A 17,147-nucleotide genomic window follows, 5' to 3' on the forward strand; every position below is an offset into this window, starting at 1 on the left:
ATCCATCTAGTGATTTGATGGGTTATAGTTTGGGGGTGGTGGTGTAAGAACAGACTATCGACTCAGGTTGCTTTGCTGGCATTTTGCCTTCTCAGCCGCTATGCATTTGTAATTTTCATTTCTGCAATACCAAGTTGTTAGTTGGAACCATTATATCCCATCTGTGTTGTCAAGTAGGTCCTGAGGTGATTCCTGCACCTAAGAAAAGCCACCGTCTACCTACTTTTAGAGCTTTTAAGATAAGCTGGGAGAGCACTGGGAAAGCGGGTGAGTTACTGTTATCAATATGGAAAGTGAGGTTTCCTGTGCAATAGCACTACTTCGTCTAAGTCACCGTGGCTAACACTTCTCAGAATGCATAATGCCATAATAAATAATGTGTGTGCTGAGTGAAAGCTTTGAGTAATGCAGCCAGCTGATACTGAGAATTTTATTAGAGACGAACTGTCTCAGATGTTCTTAGCGCCGTTATTACCCCCTAGTTAAAGCTGGTAATTCTTGATTTTAAAGCACTTTGGAGACACTCATTGATACATGCCTGAAAAAATAGATATTCCTTCTTTCTTTAAAAATAATGTTCCCATGAGACTTAGAGAAAGCCAGTTAAAGTTAGACAGTAGGCCCGGAGCAACTGAGGTCACCCCAAGCATCCACAGCTGGTAATCAAGGGGGGACTTCTAGAAATGTTATCACTGCACTGAAGTTGGGCCCATTTAAAATTTTGACAGATACTATCAAATTGCCTTCCTAAATGTTATACCAATTTATATTGCTACCAAGAGCGTTCAAAAGTGTTCTTGTACTTAAGCCCTCACCAGCTCTGAATAACATCAACCTTTTTCAACATTTGTCAGTCTTCTGGGCAACATGTAATGTCCCACTATTGTTTTCATTTGCATCTCTTCAGACCTTGTCTTGAGAATTAGATTCTTATGACCTAAATAAGAATTGTCCAAGCTGATAGTTTTATAGGATTTTTAAAAGTCCTTCAGGTTTCAGTAATTCACACATTTGAATGCTTGGACTCTTTATTGTTTTTATATCCTAAAGTCATGGAAGATTTATGGAGATTTTTATGACATCTGACATTTAACAAGAACTCCCTGAAAACATTAGAGATTGGAATGAACATTATGTTGCTGTGATATACTGAACCCCCTTAGCCTCTTCTTTTGTGGGTCCACTCTTGCATTTATGGACCAAGCCCCTATCTTTCTGACCCTGAGTGGGAAAAGTCTTAATCACTGTGGTCCAGGTTGACTGCTCTCAGGATGGGGAGCATTGTGTCTGGTATTGGCAGTACTTTCTCTCTGAGAGTTCTGAATCTTCAGTGTATGGATGGCTTTCCTTATCCATTTTTTTCATTATCCATTATGTATATATTTAATTATCAGATCTCCTTGAAGCCATATTTATTATTTCAAATTATAATTTGAATTAAAGAATACATAAGTCACCCTATTCCTAAACTGGATTAAAATTCTGAGGTTTCAAACTTGCCTTTACCTGAAGATTCTAATATTAGAATTAAAATTATAATTTGAATCAGGTCGACACTTTTTTACTGTTCACTGGAGTGTATATATATATATATATATATATATGTATATATATATAAAGTAGAGGTTGTAAATCTGTAGTTTGAAAAATTTTCACAAACTGGACACACATACTTGTGATCAGCACTCAGATGGAGAACCATTGTGACCCTAAAAGCCCCCCAAGGCCCCTTAGATCATGTTCTTCTAACTTTAACAGCATGGATTATAGTCCCTATTTTTGTGCTTTATGTAAATGGAATCATACAATGTGTTCTCTTTTGTGCTTGGCTGACACCCAATCTCTTAAAATACTGTAATTGATCAATAGCTAACATTTCACACACACGCATGCATTATATTAAGCACAGGTGTGTTGAATATGATCCCATTTGGGTGTTTTACCTTTTACTTTGAAGTACCTCTGTAGCTAGTATAGGGATGTCAAGGATATATATTTTCTTTTCACATATCCAATTTATATATTTTATTTTTTATAAATAATATATTAAAATTAAGAACCCCTTCAGAGCCATAATTGCACACAGAGCACCCTATTGGCTCTCTTTACAGTAGAAGTTTGTAATTATCCTTTAATAAACATGTTCAAATGTTCTTAGGATTCTGAGCAGCTATGCTCCTAAATATACCATTTTAAACTGAGCACTTAAAATCAATGCTATAATGTTTTGGAAATGGCTAAATAAATCATTGCTCCAGTTCACCCTAGGTCCACAGGGCAGCAAGGGCCACGGTGCCCCCACCCCTGCCAATTTCCTCTTCAGGAAATGATGAACTATCATAGAAGACATAAATCACTTCTATTCCTAAATTGGATTAAAAATCTAAGGTTTTAAGCTTGACTTTACCTGAAGATTCTAATATTAGACCTCTGGCTTTATCATTTCCCCACAGGGGCAGCTTTTGCTGGTACTCGGAACAGTTCTGTTCTGCTTCTATTACCAAAGAGGTTGAATGCTCTACTGAAGCTAATTCCAAACAAAGAGGCATCATCTCATCTTTTGAAAGGTCCCCTGGGGAATAATGTTAGAGAGTCTTGAGATTAGGTAATTGCACACATGACTCTACCCTACAGATCTGCTTTCAACCTCTCACACTTAGGCTGCTCCCACCTTCTGTGCTAAAAGGTGTCTAACCTTGTTTATCTGACTATCCCATATAGGATTTTCTCATCAAGTAATTGAAGGTCATTGAAGATAATATTAATTTCTGTTTTGAGGACACATTTGATAACAAATACAAAAATAGGTATAGTCACTAGTAAATAGGGGGATTTCAATTTTCCAGTCCTACACAACACTTATCAGTTCTGGGGAAGATTTGAACCTAAACCACACTCTGCAAAATGTCTTGGGCATTCAACCCTTGATGCTTGGTCCTAGGAAGAAGTTTCACTTTTTTTTTTTTAAAGATGTATTTATTTATACATGAACTGGGGTACAGGCCAGATGCGCGGGAGGGTGAGAGTATTCAGCAGAGACAGAACAGGGAACAGAACAGGCAGAGTGACGAAGTACACTGCTGATGGGAGCAGCGGGCAAGACAGGAGAGATCTGCTGCACCATGTGGGACCCTTGCGGGCCGGCTGGGATCGAACTTGCGCTGCAGACAGCTTCACAGTGCGGCATTCAACTGCCTGCACCACCAGGGGAGGCCAGTTTCACACTTCTATAAGCAATAAAGAAGCAAGAATTTGACCTCAAGGATTTCCTTGTGTTGGGGGTTAAGATAACCTTGTAAGTCCCATGGGTCAGGGTGATCCCTCCACAGGCTGCCCATTTAGCAAGGAGCCTGACTCTGGCTTGGTGTTCAGAGAACACCTGGGGCCATTATCTGATCCCCTTCCCCCCATAGATTCCATGCTAATTTGTGAACAAAAAAAAAAATCACTTTAGGTAGTAAGAAGAAGGCAGCTGTTTTGCTAGCCCTAATTTTGTCATGTTTTTCATATGTTTTTATAAAGTTTAGCTTTCAGGCAGTGATTTATAAACTGCTGAAAGGATAATTTTTCAAGAATCTTGTGAGCTTAGCTGCCTCTTGCTGATCAATAAGGAAAAATTTTTAACTACTTCCAATGAATTTTTCATTGAAATAGAGGTTGGCTCTGGGCCTCCCTGGTGGTCAGGGGTTAAAGACACAGTGCTATCAAGCTATCAGCAGCCACTGCAAAATGAGTTCGATCCTTGACCAAGGAGTAAACCCACAAGCACAGCAAGATGGCACCACTGATTGGTGCTCATCTTCTTGTGAAGACCTCCTTTATCATTAAACAGATACATGTAATGGACCCAGAATTCTCCATTCTGGTTTGTTAATAAAATAAAAATAATAAATAGCATTAAACTGAATCTATGAATGTCTGTTCCCTGTTGATAGGGGAGCCACACTCACCGTTCATTGCTTTCATGCTATGTGCCAACCTCAGAGTTATCAAGACTGATTTACATAAACATTCACAATCTTGTTTCCAAAGCTGTTTCCTTATTTTCCTTGGTTGCTCTTTTACTTTTCACAGGAGGTCAGTTGAAGCAATCTTTAATTGAGGCTATTTCCACACATACACGATTATGTTGAATCATAAATTCCGTTAGAACTTCAGCTCTGTTTTCTCAGAGAGCTATTGCTAACCTTAACATAGTATCTAATACATAGTAGGTATGCAACATCTAGTGCCAAACTTGCTTTTAGTTTCCACATACTCATGGGGGGAAGGGACAGGGGTGGGAACAGGCGTGGAAATGTGTTGGCTTCAATAGTTTGCATTGTATGGTTTTAAAAAAAAGAAAGCACACCAATGAATGGACACAGGAAATTTTTCCCTTGGCATTTATATCTGCCAGAGTGTGTCATAAGAGTCTATACTGAGGACACTGAGTTCTATAAGGAATAGGTTTTTTTCATAGCTATTTTGCCAGAGGTGTAAAAACATCCTTTGCCTGCTTACTTTGTATATCTTACTTCACTAAAGACATGAAAAGGAATCATGATAAGGTGAATGAATTCCTACCTAGAGCTAAGCTTGCTAGTGATCAGACTTGATTCAGGAGTAGAGCTCAGTGAACTGAGAGGATTAAATGATCAATGTTTCTTTTAGATTAGCGCTCTCCAATATCAATGGTTTTCACCAGCCTTAGAGGAGATAATGAGGTAATTTCAATATTGAGCCTTCTGCGGAGTGTCTGCAGTATGAAAATCTGTAGAGTTAGAAAATGATGCCACTTCAATATCCTATGCCTGACATCAGTGTTGGCGGCTTTCTGTGAGGCCCTGATTGTCCAAAGCCTGAGATGCAGGTTCAGTGGACATGCAAGAGGTGACATGAGTTTGTGTGTCTCATAATTGGGGTCCTCATGAAAAGACAAAGATGTGCAGGAAAGTAGTTTCTTAAGGAGGGAACACCAGAAATAGACAGGAGATGAGGAAAAAGCAAAGAGTCTGTGCAGGACGTGATATTAAGTCATGGTAGGTAAGTCAAGTTCCAACGCCTAAGATGTCTCTGGAGACAGTGTGGAAGACATACCTCCGAGTTAACCCAACTGAGGGAACTGGGAACCAGAGTAGTGCCAATCAGTAAAGTGGGGTGTATTTACTTCAGCTTCCTTAGTGAATATTGCTTGATGTGTATGAGCAATTGTTACTACTCTATTAGCTGGAACTCCTGTAACTCACCTAACTAGCAAATTTATGGAATGTCTGGAAGAGAACACCAACTATGCCCCTCCTTTTACCCACTGGGTGTATTGTGAATGGCATGTGATTTTTATGAGATGACCTTCAACCTTTGAGTAGTGCCCACAGGTGCGTTAGAGGTGGCTCATTCCAGCTGTGAGGACCAGTTGTGCACAACTCTTCCTAAATCCACATTGATGTCATGCCAGTTACTATTTGTGTGGTGTAAATGCTCCCATCATGATGGAGAATTTACACCAGAGACAGGCAATTGCTGTAAATCAGAAGTACAACGTTGATAGTTTAAACCTGGAAAAATGTAGACATTAAATGTGACCAGTCATTAACAGTGGTTCTTTCCGGTTTCCTTCAAAATGGGTTTTTTTTAAAGAAACATGTCTTTCCCACTATTTCCTGCTAGCTGTGATGGTTAGCCCGGAGTCCCCAAATCTCTGAAATTTTAACCCACTTTTCAAATTATGTTTGTTATCAGTACCATTGATAATATGTATGACCCTTTGGCTTGTATATGTTTCCCTAAATATAGGGAAGCCAAAAATGTTAAGACAAAAACCTCAGTATAAGCTATTGTTCAGTCACTTACTTGTGTTGCCTTAAGGGTTAAATCTCAGCGCTATCACCGCCAAGGCCTGACTTCAATCCCAAGCCAGGGAGCTAACTCACACATGGCCCATCAGACCTCTCGTATCTTGTCTGCTACTACCTTTAGCAGTGCATTTTAATAAATCTGCCCGTTCTGCTCCCCACTCTATTTCTGCTGAATCCTCTCATCCCCTGTACCTCTGGCCTATATCCCAGTTCTTCTATGCAATAAATAAACAAACAAATAAATAAATAAACTTTGATTTCCAAGTTAAAAAAAAAACAAAACAAAACAAAAAAAAAGTGTCCCTTGTTGAGTCTTTGTTTTTACACCTGAGATGGAGATAATGGACATCACTGCTCTTATCCAGTGGGCTTGTTATAGGGCAGCCCCGATACAAAACGGGGTGTCTGACTGTGGGTTCTCACCCGCGTGCTTTAAAGGACTTACCGATACTTACTGCAGGCACACGCAAAAGGTTAATAAAAGGTTTATTTACAAGGGAAGGGGAAATGAGGAAATGTACAGCTCAGGGAGAAAAGTGGGGGACAAAGTTTTAAATGCTTCCTACCCGATCCGCCTATCAGGAATCCCAAATGGCACTCTGAGAGCTGGCCGCCAGCCAGGAGGCGAGCGACAGAGCAAGAGACCCCAAGGCCCCCGTGTTTGGTTTTTATACCCAACCTGGCTGCTTAACTCCACCCTCAGGTCCCAGCCACCTTCCCTTTGGTGGTGACGGGATTTGTCTTTCCCAAAGCCTTGATGACTTTGGTCTGGAGTGGGGGTGGGGTCCACAAAGCCTGTTTGGGATTAGCTCAGAACATCCTTTCCCCCTAACAGGTTCAGGCCTTGGCAATTGTGATTGTAGCTGCTACTATTGTTATTAATACTTATCCCACAGATCATTTAGATTTTATAATCAGTTTAGTGCCCTGTTACATAGTTTCTTTTTTAATTCCAGATTTGACTCAGGTGAGGTTTGCAAAGCAGGGAGAGCAGAATTCTTCTTACTTATCTCACCTTAGCTGATTCCTGCTTCATGTATCTTTCAAGATGTTTGTAGAAAACTAATCAGCATCTACATTTGTTTTCTAATCTTCCTTTGCTCGCACATACCATGGCCACTTGATTAGCAATCAGTGCTGTGTTGGCAGTCACACACAGACCCCGCTCCTCCTAATCAGGGATGTGGGAAGCAAATGCTGGTGTTTAAAGGGAACCTTTTATGAGCTCTTGTCCCATGACTCCTAATTGTTGTATTTCTCAAACTCAACCCAGCTGCAGGCTTTATTAGGGAAACATTTATTCAGATAACAAGCCTGGGTATGAAAGAGGAGTAATTATTTTGCAAATGCATTTGAATTACTGTATGCTATAGTGCAGCTCATCTTCCAAATGGAGAAGGTGCACATTTGGGCTGAAATGTTGCTTTGTGGATGGACAATACAGCAAGCATATGATTGGGAGTTTCTGGCAAGTGATAGAAAAATGGACAAATGAAAAGACATCAGCAAAATAGAGGTAAAAAGTGATCAGGAAGCTCTGAAAACTGACCAGCGTGAATAAAATGCCTAAATTTCATTCACAAACACTTCCATTCATTTGTTTTCCATCAGTTACTTCTGAGCTCCAATTCTATGCCTTACTCTAAAAAACCTTAGTAGGAAAGAAACAATGAAATATATAACTGATTTTACCTGGGATCTCTCAGCCTGTGAAACCTGAATAACATTGTTCCAAGCCTCCATTCTAAGTCTTAAGAATGTTCAATTATATCTATGAAATTTCTGAAATTGCACAGAGGTGAGGGGTTCCTATACCAGTGGCCACTTCTTGCTCCAGCATCCTGCTTTTTTCTCCTTCTTGCCCTCTTCAAATTTCATAAGTCACTTGTAGAACCATAGCCCCTGTCTATACATTCCCAAAATATTTACATAAAACACAGTATGGGGGCCTCCCTGGTGGTTGAGTCTCAATACCATGAAGCTATCTGCAGCCACTGTAGCACGAGTTCAATCCCCAGCCAGGGAGATGACCCACATGGCATAGCAGACCTCTCCTGTCTCTCCCTCTGCTCCCCTCAGCAGTGCATTTCAGTAGATCTGCCTGTTCTGCTCCCCACTCTGTCTCTGGTGAATCCTCTTATTCCCCCAGTGCCCGCATTTCTGACCTACACCCAGCTCTTGTATCCATAAATAAATACAATAAATCTTTAAATAAAAACACAGTATGGGTAGCACACTTTATTGAGTTCTAGAAGGTTGTATTTGGTGATTATACCCACTCCCAGTGGAATATTAAATATGATTATTGTTAAATGTCCTTCAGGCACCAGACACATTTTCTTTGTCTACATCTAGCTCTCTCACACATCACTGTTTTCTTTTCCCACCTACCTTCCCATCTCTCCTTCCTTTAATTTCCACCCTGTCCTCTGGGTCTGCTCCAGAGAATCTACCTCTGTTCCTATTCTTTTACTGAGCTCCAGTCTCAGCTATTCTATCCAGACAAAAGATGCTTCCCACAATATGCTTTTTTTGTTCTATTTAAAAGAAATTTCCTTTAGTGGTAATTTAAAGGGTTCCTTATATGTTCTAAATTTGTCTTTGTCAAATGCATGTATTTTAAGTCTGTTCATCAGTGGCTTGCCTTTTTACATTCTTATTTTCTTTTGATAAACAAATGTCCTATATTTTAATGAACATTTATTCTTTTTTTGCTATTATACTTTGCTTTTCATGTCTTATCTTAGACATATTTGCATGGCCCATGGTCACAAATATGCTCTACTATGTATTCTAAAAACTTGATTTATTTAGCCTTCATGATTCATTTTCATCTCAAATTAATTTTGTATATAGAGTGAGGTAGGGATTGATCTTTGTTCCCCACTTGCTTCAGCACCATTTATTGAGAAGGCCATCTTTTACCTCACTAAAGTGCAGTCATAAATCAAATGACCATGTATTTGTGGCCTATTTTAGCACTCTGTTCTGTTTTCTGACTTTTATATCCATTCTTGTGCCAATATAAGGATAGTGATTTTTAATCTTCTTCCCTTTTACAAAGGCATTTATCCTGTGGTAAGTGCTCCGTTAGTAGAAATACAGGCCTATGCATGCCCCGGGCCTCACCCTAGAGGGGTCAGGAATGACTTTCCCAAAGGATGCATCATTTAGGTTGAGAAGCACTTCACAGGTTTGTACTCCTGGGCTGCTCACTTGGCAGTTTTCTCACTTTATGATGGGTGTATGGATTTGGTTGATGTAAACGATGTTGTATGTGCATTGGCCTGGAATAATAATGTCAATAAAACAAAGATACCCAGATAGAGATAGAGGAACTGCATGGTAAACATGTGAATCTGAAGCACAAAGAGAATACATGACTTGAGCAAAGTCATGGAGCTGGTGAGTTGTGATGGCTGCATGGGCACTCAGGTTGCCCAGTGGATCCAGCCTCTTCCCAAGGTATTGCATTGCCTCTGGGTACAGATACCCAGGGTCTGAGTCAGAATCAGTGATGTCTGGATTTGTACTCAGTTCTGTTTAACTTCAAAGTCTATGCTCCAGCCAGTATCCTTGATTGCCCCTGGAAAAGCTGAGTTATCTGTATGCCTAAATAGGAATGAGCTAATTGATTCTCATTTAATATAATAACTCTGCTCTAACACTATCAATATGTGTCCAAAAAATGTTATGATGTGTGACTAATTGCACTTTTGAATTATATACATTTAATTACATATTTGATTTGATAGTTTAGCATTTAGAATTATTGTCATTTCCCACTTACTGATTTTCTGTTCTTACATTCTAATTGTCTTTGCTGCAGACGCCTTTCATATGCATAGAAAAGAAGCATAGGCATGATTTCTTCTTCCATATGTATGTATATTGTCTTAGTGGCATGAGCTGATTTGCTATGATAATTTAGAACAAATCATTTCTCATAATATACCCTTTCCAGGATAGACCTCCTAAAGCAAATTTTGATGAAATGGCAGAAATGTCTGTGAAAGATTCTGCATTTTAGTTGTATAAAACTACACATTTAACAGTGAGTTTATATAACTCAAATGGAAAAAGATTTTGTGATTATAAGAGTATAATTATTGGTGTAAGACTGAAAATTCTTGATGGGTAAAATAGGTGCTCCTTCTTCTGTCTGAAGTTCTGACTGGTGGCATGGCTGTTATCAGATAATGCATTTTTGACACAGTATCTATGGATAAAGCACCAGTTTCTGTCAGGTTGATCAAATATTTATTGAGCTCTTATTATGTCCAGGCCACTTTAGGGAACAAAGAAATATAAGACCACACTTACCCATCAGGATATATCAATCGAGATACAATTTAGACTGCTGCAATCAATTACACAGATATCTCTTAAATTCAGGTTCTGAATGCTTGGTGTAAACAAGACAAAATGTGCTAATAATGATCCAAGTTTCCTTTGTCAAGTGATTTGGCTTCCCACATCATTGAAGTAATCTCACATTTTCTTGCATCCCCCACAATTATCAGCTTTAGTTGATTCTACAATCTACTGAGAAAAACGGTTCAGGCAACATTGTCAATCTCTGTATCTTATTCAGGTCTTACTTCCACTGCTGTAAAGGTGCTTAAACAGCCCTTTATCAACTCAGACCCCTTGAGAATGAGTATTTAATTTCTCTTGATCTCCAGCCTTAGGAAATAACCCAATTCATTACTTAACCATTATTTAATTAATTACTGTCATTAGAGATCAGGAGAAGCATCCAACCAGGATTGGAAATACATGACAGACCTCACCTCTCTTTGTCCAGCATCATGAACACACTGTTAAAGGGCCCTCTTTTGAAATCCCATTTATGAGACTTGGTTTTATTACATTCTCCTGTCTCAGGCTTCTGCAGAGACATCGCTTAGCTTAACAGAAAGCAGATTGCCAGCCAGTGCCTTCACCACAGCTTCAAATCCTCTTCAGCTTTTCTAGTTTCCATGGGATTGTTGTTCTCTTAAGAGAACAGAGGAAATGGACAGAACAGTGAAGCAAGAGATAATTTACAGGGGAACTCTTTCTTAAGATTGGGTTGGGCATGGTAGTTGCTTCTCAAGGAATATTTGACAGTGTCTGGAGATCATTTCTGCTGTTATAGTGGAGAAGGAGTACACTACTGGCCTCTAGTGGGCAGAGCCGAGGGATGCTAACATCCTCAGGGCACAGGGCAGCTCCCCAAGAGAACCATCTGACCAGAAACATCAAAGTGTTGCTGTTAAGAAACTGTGGGTAACTACCCATTGCTATCCCCTTCTAAAATTAGACATATTTTGTTATATGCTCTGGGGATTTATTTGATTTTAACTGATTAGTGACATACGGATGGATGGGTCTATCTACCTACCTACCTACCAACCAAACTATTACTGGCTATTTATCCATCCCCTACTTCATTTCACACAGTATTATATAAAGTAGTTTATTCAAATAATACTCAATAAAATACTTAGAAATACATCTAAATGAGAGGTTTAAAAAATACTCAAGGGAAGATATATATTACTGTAGGTAGTATCAACTATACAGAGTATATATAACACTGGCAACCTGACAATTGTGACTTTAAACACTGCTACAGTTTTCTTTGAGCTTCCTGACAGCCAAAACAAAATATGAAATAGCCATTTTTTGTGTAACAAACATATATATATATATATATATATATATATATATATTTATGCTATCTATAAGAAGGAAACATTAAGTAGAGATTTTAGTAGTTCAAAGACATGCCTCACTTGGGTGATCAAGAGTCATGGCAGAATTGGTCATTTTGGATAATGCTGGAAAAAATGGAAATACTTAATAATGAAATCAGATATTATCCATGCTTTTGTCATGGCTAAACTAGTTTCCTTACAGTGTCTCAGTTTTCCCATTTGTCTGTTATGTGTAATTCTGACACACCTGCTCTAACTAATAAGAATGGAACAAAACGAAGTAAATTTTTACAAAGATACATAATGAAAGAACTTATCTTTGTTCAAAGAGGAAATATCAACTTAAAATTTTCCTTGGACATAAAAATATTAAAAAACCATAGCCAGATAATCTGCATGTTTTATTCAAATATTAAACTTGCAGGCTGGGGGTAGGGGGACTTTTCCAATATAACAAAAGCTATTGTGGCACTGCTTTCCCAGACTTAGAGTTCATCTTCCACATTACCAAGGAGAGTCAATTCCTCAAGTGAAATTTTATTACAAAGTGTTGAAAATAGTATCTAAAATGGAAGCCCTGACATGAATAGGTGTCACATGGCAGTAATGAATTCCTGATGAAACTAGTTGGAACTATGTGACATTTTAAGTGCCTCATCACTCTGAATTCATTTGGCTTTTATTGAAATAGAGATGACCATCTTGAATTCATTTGGCATTCATATGGACCTCACATGTATTGATGGAGATAGAACATGGTAATTTAACATTTATTGCACTAACATTATTTCATGGACACTGAAAGACATTGTCATACAATGCTTAATAAAGTCAGTACCCCTAAAGTTAATCTTCTGTCAAAACAAAGAAATGAAAAACCAATTTGATTCCCCAAGCACGTGAGTAAATTATTTGGATAAGCCAAAATTATGTATTTATTCCCCAAATATGCTTTCTAAGTTTTTAAGCCAGAAGGTTGACTCTAGGACCAAGACAATTAAGCAGATGTTCAATTTAGACTCCTTTATATTCTAAAATTGTCTGCAAATACATTAATCTCAGTCTAAAAATATTAAGGAAGATTTTCTTGGAACATCAGCAGTAAATTTAACACATGGCATGCCTTCAATGGATTGATCTTTCTTTCCCTTCAGAGTTCAGCGTGCTACCTTTAACATAGTCCCAGAAAATAAATTTCAGTTTCATCCTTGCAGAACTATTTTTAGGCCAAACACATCATTATTTGGGCACAATCAAAAGATCAAAGTCACAGGGATCTTCGCTGGAAAGCAAAGAGAGTCCTTCACCAAACCTAATAGCTGTCTTTTCTTTTTCTTCTAAGAACAGAGTTTAATGACACATAAGACAAAGTTTGCTATTAGTCACTTTCAAAGATGTTTCTTAGGATACTCTGCCCTTCCTTGATTTTTTTCAGTAGTCTACTTTACTCCATGCAAAGCAGAACCTTTTTTAAAAATTTACCAAAAAGCTCCAAATTGCTAATACTCCTGTCTTAAATTAAACCAGAGTTCAACTATGGCCATAGAGTATTGGTTATTTGAAGTATTGACTATTTTTAAGTAATCAATAACCCTTTAAATATTACTGTAAATTTGGTCCAACTGTACAGAAAATTTATAAATTTCTATCAAATTATCCCAGGTCAACCTCTTTTGTGACTCAAGGCAAGATTTTAAGAAAGAGCCTATATGAGATTCCAGGACTGTTGTAACAAAGTGCCGCCAACTGGGTGTCTTAAAACAGCAGGATTTATTGTCAGACAGTTCTGGATACTAGAAGTCTTGCGACATGGTATAGGCAAGGCTGGCTCCTTTTGATATCTAAGAGGGAGACCTTCTTCCATACCTTTCTTTTGGCTTCTGGTGTTTATTGTTGCTTGTCAGGATTCCTTAGCTTATAAATGAATCACACCAATTGTTGCCTTCACTTTTGTGAGTGTCTGTATCTGTGTCCAAATTTCCCTTTTCATAAGGACTCCAGTTGTAGTGGACTAAGGCCCACCCTAATGACCTCATTTCACTTGATTATATCTATAAAGACCCTATTCCAAAATATAGTTATATTCAGTTACAACTTTCTGAGGTACTGAAAGTTAGAACTCCATCACATCTTTTTGGGGGCACACAATTCAAACTATAACAATGGGACTGTGGTGTATACATGGAATCAAAAGAGGGACTGGCTCATAAGGGAAGAAAACAAAAACATCTGGGTACTGGGAAGGGGATTTGTGGACTTTCTAGAACTCTCACACCAACATGCTTCAGGTTGGATGTTATCCATTGTCATATTTGTATATGCTGAATTTCAAATCCCTAAGGAGAATTTTATTGGTCAGATTTGGTTCAGGTATCTTTCCTTGAATCAGTTGTCTATGACATGAGTGAGGGTACAGGATGGAATACAGTTATTTTCATGTGTGAGGGTGTGGGGTGTATGTGTACAGGGTATGTGTGTAGGTCTTGTTTCAAAGTGTTGGGGTCTTGTGTCTGATCATTGTGTGACTATGTACTGGTAAGGGGGTAGCTTCTTCCTGTATCTCCCCCACCCCTTCTAAGACTGGAGTTTAGAAAGGCTTTCTATGATACCAACAAAATGGTGGTTTATCATTGATTCTGCAATTATTAATTGACCTCTTGAGAGACATCCCACCCTGCGCTGGCATTGTAAACATGAGCAGTAGGTGCTGATATTCTGCCGTTTGCAATGTTGATGTGACTGAAGCAGGGCAGGAGGGCAGGTCTTTGCATCTCTGCCGAAGTCTAGAACATAACTCAGCATGGAAGTGTTGTGTGCCCTCATAAGCAGCACCAGCTGTGCCCACATGCAGATTCTCAGACTAGACCATGGTCAAGCTCAGTCCATGGCAGGCAGTCTCACTGGATCAAGAGGCCCAGCTGCCCAACCTGCGATGTTCTCCTATGCTTTCCTAGTCAGCCAAAGGCATGGTTTGGGTAGAAAGAGCCCAGAGAGTGCCAAAGAGGGATTCCACTCATCTCTGACTCACACTCACCCTGCTAGTGTTCTCCAGCTCTCTCCCCAGTTGGGAGTTTGGTGAATATTCAAGGACAGAAAAGACATAAATCCACTCTCGCTAGAACAACCATCTTATGCCCTTTGGGTTGTAGGGAGGCTCATCATGTCTTCTTCTTCCTTCCTGGGAGTCACTGAGATGCCACGAAGTTATGAGCCAATAAACCACTGCATCTGTCTGTTGGTTATTTTTCTTTAGCGCGAATTTTACAAGACTGCCTCCCAGAAGGGTCACAATCTCAACACATGTCACTTTGCCATACGCTTAGCTGGAACATCGTGTTTTGCTGCCGCTGAATTAAATGTACAATTATAGCATATTTTCTTGAAAGGCATTTTGACAATGATAAATCACAGACATTTTCTATACTCAGGCAACCTGACTCCATGCCCATCAATTTGCTCAAGATTCTCTCTAAAGAACTGGTCTCTTGTAAATGGGGGACACTGGATCCTAGCTATGGGTATATGGTCTGGGTTGAAATGCCACTTCTACCAACTTTGCACCATGTGAGCTTGAAAAGCTGTCTTACTCCTACCAGCCTTCTCTATTTTCTCATTTTCAGAGGATGATTTCAAGTTACTCCCCTAATAGTACTGTTGTGTTCAATGAAACAACATTTGGAAAGTGATTAGCATATCCTTGGCAAATCATAAGCACTCAATGAGTCCTTTTTTTTTTTTTAAAGATTTATTTATTTATACAAGCACTGGGTACAGTCAGAAGTGTGGGAGGGTGAGAGAATTCATGAGAGCCAGAGCGGGAAACAGAACAGGCAGACTGACGAAATACACTGCTGAGGGGAGTAGCAGGCACGGCAGGAGAGGCCTGCATGCCATGTGGACCCTCGCTGGCGGCCAGGGATGGAACCGGCACTGCAGAGGCTGTGGGCAGCTTCACAGCCCAGTGCTCAACCACTGCGCCAACAGGGGAGGCCCAATGAGTCTTGGTTATACTTGGTGCAGGCAACTTGTCCTCTTAACTGCGGTGATGACTCAAACTTGAGTTCAGATCCCAGTGGTGCTTTTTGTTATTCACAAAGCAGTGAATATTGTTGTTTTTGTTGCTGTTTTCTTTTTTTTTGTAAATTTATATATTTTTAATGAATTATTTTATATAATTCTTACATCATTTTTCATTTTTGCATAATGTATGCATTTTCATTTTTGTTATATTCCCCATACAATTCCCACACCCTTTTTCTGACCCTAATCCCTCTTCTCCTCCCCCGGCCCCCACTGTAGTGTGTCTCTGGTCTATAGTTGCTTGTTGATTTTGATTTTTACTTTATTGCAATTAGTCTTTTTCCTGGTCCCTTATTTAGGATTTCTGAATTCCTGCTACGAGTGAGACCATCCGGTATTTTTCTTTTTCTTTCTGGCTTATTTTGCTGAGCATGATCCCTTCCAACACCAATCAAAAAAGATAAACTTATGCAATTTGTTGCTGTTTTTTATAGATCCTTGAATATAGTAATAGTAGTTTGTATTAATTATTTATTAGGTACTAGATGTATGTAATCCTATTGTTTGTTTCTGATACCAACCTTATTAATTTTATGCTCTATATCTAGCTCACATATTGGGAATTCTGGTGGGCCAGATATAACCTATTGGTACCTCTAAAAATTTTGCCCACCATTTTTTACTTTCCCTGGGCCAGAATATACTTGTTTTGTGGACCATTTCAATCTGGTTCTCTTACCTCTCATTTCTGATTTAGTCAGGATTCTGGAAAAGAAATAGAACACACCATTAAACTAGTTAGTTTTAAGGCTATTGACAAATGCGGTGGGTGATGTATAGGAAAATCACAAGGGGTTAGTTCTGCCTTATTGACCTAGAAATGGTAAGACACTATCATTATCACAAAACTTCTGGGATAAAGGATGACACAGTAGTTACCAGAGTCAGAGTCATAGAGAGTTGTGTGAAAAGGGCTTTCTGTGACAGGACTGTCACAGGGGAGAGATGCAGCCACCCTTAGGAAGGAAGCCCGGAGAAGTGGTGCCCTGCCTAGTCTTCCTCTAGCTCTGATATTTTTGCTGGTGTTCCTCATTTGCTGAACCCAGCTGGAAGCCAGAGGACAAGGCTACCAGCTGATCTACCAAGGACAGAGAAGCATAGGGAAGGAAGCATAAGTCCAGAGAGCCAAGCAAATGCACTTTACACACCTCCCTAACAACGTGACCCTGGTAAGTGAGATTTGCTTTAAGCAATGGAAAGTTAGATATTACCTTTGCTCTCCTGTTCTAAACAGCTCATTTTCTCCTCCCTATTTCTCTCTTTTATCGTTTTCCTGCATATCCATGATCCCTAAATATTGTGGTAGGAAACTTGAAATGGCATCTTAGAGTAATACAGCCACTCTTAGATTTGAGAATATTTCATTGTGAAAAGGTCAAGATAAAAACATACATTACTAAAAATCCATTTATCCTTTATTTTCTCATCATATAAGGAAAGGTTACTGCCAAGTATGACAGTAAGGTTTTATTGCTGCAATTCTTATAATAAAAACAAGCATATTTCTTAATGAATTTTGGTTTATTAG

General features: G+C 39.0%; 1 protein-coding gene across 1 annotated transcript in view; it reads left to right on the top strand.

The window, feature by feature from the left end:
- Positions 1–17,147, top strand: part of CDH13 (cadherin 13) — a 953,577-nt gene that overhangs the window by 277,844 nt on the left and 658,586 nt on the right. The window lies entirely within an intron of this gene.

The sequence above is a fragment of the Talpa occidentalis genome, unplaced genomic scaffold (assembly GCF_014898055.3).
Source record: "Talpa occidentalis isolate TD23 unplaced genomic scaffold, MPIMG_talOcc4v2.1 talOcc4.17, whole genome shotgun sequence".
Taxonomy (NCBI): Eukaryota; Metazoa; Chordata; class Mammalia; order Eulipotyphla; family Talpidae; genus Talpa; species Talpa occidentalis.